A 3,982-nucleotide genomic window follows, 5' to 3' on the forward strand; every position below is an offset into this window, starting at 1 on the left:
ATGAAAGGAAATTTTAGCCATTTACTTAGAATTGCCAGTCACCATAGGAGCAGAAGAGGCATTTTTCTGCCAACTGGTTGAAGCTTGTGCCAGAATGATCCTGCTGTTTCTTAATTGTCCTAAAAGCTTGCAGCCAGCAATTTCCCTGCCAAGCCTGACCTCACTTTCATGTTTTTTATAATATGCAGATCACGAAGTGTCCCATTCAGAGTGGGAAAACAAGAAATCACTTCCTCATCCTTACTCCTGGAGCTCATCACATAATCTGTATGGTGTCTCTGTAAAATAATACATCAATGGGCATCTGAAAGCCTTCTGTGCCGTTTTTTAGTACCACTGTCCTTGTGTACCTTTGAACATATGATTAATTCTCATGTCAAACTTATAAGAGAGGGGACAACAGTGTTACTCCCATTAATGAGTGATAAACAACAGAATTATGACTGATGGACATAAAAATCTACATGTGGTATATTAAGTTGCAAGCTGCAGAATGAAATTTAGAGTATGCTCTCATTTTTTCATATGAAAGAAAAGGCATGTAACTGTGTATGTGTGTGCATGCATATGCAGTTGTGTATAGAGGTGGGATATAAAAGCTCGCAAAACATCTTGTGATGTATAATCTAATTACTTCTTAAGGTGGTAATGTTACCTCCTAATAGTCTCCTAAAATGGGAGTGAGTGAAAGAAGCTACTGAGAATGTTCACTTTTATATCTATGCACCTCTGTATTGTTTTAATGTTTTTCAATAAGCATATATTGTTTTTACAATGTCAAAAATAATTTTTAGAATGAGAAAAGGTCTAAAGTAGGTGATAGATGTTCCCCACAATCAACAGGCCTATCTCGTTTATTCCATTGCATTCAAATCTTCAGAACAGTTTTAAAGAGACATTAGAAAAACCTTCCTCAACTCTGGAATTGGGATTCTGTATTGGGAGACAGTGTTGCTGCTTCTCCATTGGTTCATACAGTGGATTTCTGGGGAGATTTTTAACTTTCACATTTTCCACTGTTTCTTGAGACATGTCTCCATTTTGAGCTTCTGATAAGACCACATTTGTTGAATGTTTTGATTTTGTAACCTTTCCACCTCCATTGTTGTTCAGACACATTTCCATTTTGAGTTTCTGATAGGGTCAGATTATAGCTGGAAGAAAATTGTTGCTTGGTGTTTGAGTCTTGGAGAAGGAACCTTCTACTTAATTTCTCTTAGAGGCCACTGCTCCCAGATGGAATGGAGACTCGGTTGGGATGACCAGAGGCTTCCATCAACAGCTCTTTGGGTTCATAGAATTCTTTGAGGAGCAAAATAAATATGTCAAAAAGGGAAATGTCAGGCCGTACTGTGTGGCACCGTGGTCTAGGCACTTCTTGGACAGCGTATCTCACCTGCCGAAGAAACTCTTGTGCAAGAAGGTTGAGAAGCAGAACCCCAAATTGCAGCAGCAGAACCTAAAGCTGCAAGGGGCCTCAAATCTGACCCCACCAGAAACTCAAAATGGAGAAGTGTCTGAAGAAACAATGGGAGGTGAAAAGGATACAAAATCAAAACATTCAATAAATGTGGGCTTATCAGAAGCTGAAAATAGAGACATGTCTCAAGAAACAGTGGAAAATGCAGAAGTTAAAAAATCTCCCCAGAAATCCACCATATTAACCAGTGGAGAAGCAGCAATGCATTCTTCCAATTCAGAATCAAAAAAGAAAAAGAAGAAAAAGGGAAAAATGGTGAATGACGCTGGGCTTGACACAAAAAAAGCAAAAACTGAAAACAAAGGAGAATCTGAAGAAGAAAGTACAGAGACTCCTAGAGAAACAGAAAATAATGTGGAGAAGCCAGATAATGATGAAGATGACAGTGAGGTGCCCAGCCTGTCCCCGGGACTGACTAGAGCTTTTGAGGATACTTCATTTGCTTCCCTTTGTACTCTTGTCATTGAAAACACTCTAAAGGCAGTAAGAGAAATGGGCTTTACAAATATAACTGAAATTAACATAAAAGTATCAGACCACTTCTGGAAGACAGAGATCTTCTAGCAGCTGCAAAAATAGGCAGTGGTAAAACTCTGGCTTTTCTTACCCCTGCAGATGAACTCATTCTTAAGGTTCATGCCCAGGAATGGAATGGGGTTCCTTATTCTCTCACCTACTAGAGAACTAGCCATGCAAACTTTTGGTGTTCTTAAGGAGCTAATGACTTACCATATGCACACCTATGGTTGGTAACGGGTGGTAGTAACAGATCTGCTGAAGCACAGAAATTTGCTAATGGGATCAATATAATTGTGCCACACCAGGCTGTTTGCTGGACCATGTGCAGAATACCCCAGGGTTAATGTATAAAACCTGCAGTGTCTGGTTATTGATGAAGCTGATTGTATCTTGGATGTTCGGTTTGAAGAGGAATTAAAGTAAGTTATTAAACTTTTGCCAACATGCAGACAGACTATGCTTTTTTCTGAATACCTGGCAAGGATTTCTCTGAAAAAGGAGCCATTGCATGTTGGCATTGATAATGATAAGGCTAATGCAACAGTGGATGGTCTTGAGTGGGGACCTGTTGTTTGTTCTTCTGAAAAGAGTTTCCTTCTGCTCTTTACGTTCCTTAAGAAGAACTGAAAGGAGAAGCTTATGGTCTTCTTTTCATCTTGTATGTCTGTGAAATACCACTACGGATTGCTGAACTTCATGGATTTCCCTGTCTTACCATTCATGGAAAGCAAAAGCAAAATAAGTGTACAACCACATTCTTCCAGTTCTGCAACACAGATTCAGGAACACTATTTGTATGGATGTGGCAGCAAGAGGACTGGACATTCCTGAAGTCGACTGGACTGTTCAGTATGATCCTCCAGATGACCCTAAGGAATATATTCATCACAGACCTAAATGAGAGAGGGCATACCTTGCTCATTTTGCACCGAGAAGAATTGGGTTTCCTTTGCTACTTGCAACAATCCAAGGTTCCATTAAGTATATTTGACTTTTCCTGGTCTAAAATTTCTGACATTCAGTCTCAGCTTGAGAAACTGATTGAAAAGAATGACTTTCTTCATAAGTCAGCCCAGGAAACATATTAAGTCATCCATATAAGCCTATGATTCCCATTTTCTTCATGTTAATAACTCAAATTTGCCTCATGATGCTTTGTGATTTGGTTTCAAGGTACTTCCCTCTGTTGATCTGAACATCAACAGCAATGAAGGCAAGCAGAAAAAGTGAGAAGGTGATAGTGGATTTGGCTACGAGAAAACCAGGAAAATTGAGAAGTCCAAAATCTTTAAACACGTTAGCAAAAAATCATCCAACAGCAGCTAGTTCTCTCACTGAAGACATATCTTTCTTTTATCTTGAATAGCTTTGTCCTAAAATGAATTTGTTTCCCCTTGATCTAACAGGATTTTTGTAGCCTTTAGAATTTGGACTGATCTAACAAGAGTTTAAATTGACTTGGTTTGCAAGCACTGAGCACTATTACTTTTATCAAGTCTCTTTTTTATTTTTGAGATATAAAACATGCTTTAATTTTCTTGGTTGCCTAAGGACAGAGCAAGGATTATCTGGTCTTTGTTGCGATGATATAATATTTTAATTTTGAATATCCCTCCCTCATACACACAAATGCATGTTATTGTTTTAATATAATTCTTTTTGTACTTTTCCTTCTTGGTCTGTGAAGATTTTTGTGGCATGGATTACTGTGCTCACTGCTGTAAAAGGTGACATAGTGTACTGGGAAGCTGGTGGTAATGCAGAAAAGAGTCTCAGGTTATTTTTTGTTTTTAGTTATTTCTAGGACCTTGAAAGTGTCTCATGACTCCTCCTGAAAATGCTGCAGTATAAAAGAACAAAGCTTTGGAAAATACCTAAGAAGCACCTTAGGATTAGGGTGGCATTGCTTTTATAGATTCTTGATTTTAAAGCAGTGAGCCTTTCTCAGGTGTTTTGTTTTTTACAGCAGAAACTATGGGTTGT

The 3,982-nt window shown here is 38.4% G+C and overlaps 1 pseudogene; it reads left to right on the forward strand.

The window, feature by feature from the left end:
- Window positions 1-1,258: 1,258 nt before the first annotated feature.
- LOC101032793 (ATP-dependent RNA helicase DDX18 pseudogene) lies at window positions 1,259-3,337 on the forward strand (annotated as a pseudogene).
- The last annotated feature ends 645 nt before the right edge of the window (window positions 3,338-3,982 follow it).

The sequence above is a fragment of the Saimiri boliviensis genome, chromosome 12 (genome assembly GCF_048565385.1).
Source record: "Saimiri boliviensis isolate mSaiBol1 chromosome 12, mSaiBol1.pri, whole genome shotgun sequence".
Taxonomy (NCBI): domain Eukaryota; kingdom Metazoa; phylum Chordata; class Mammalia; order Primates; family Cebidae; genus Saimiri; species Saimiri boliviensis.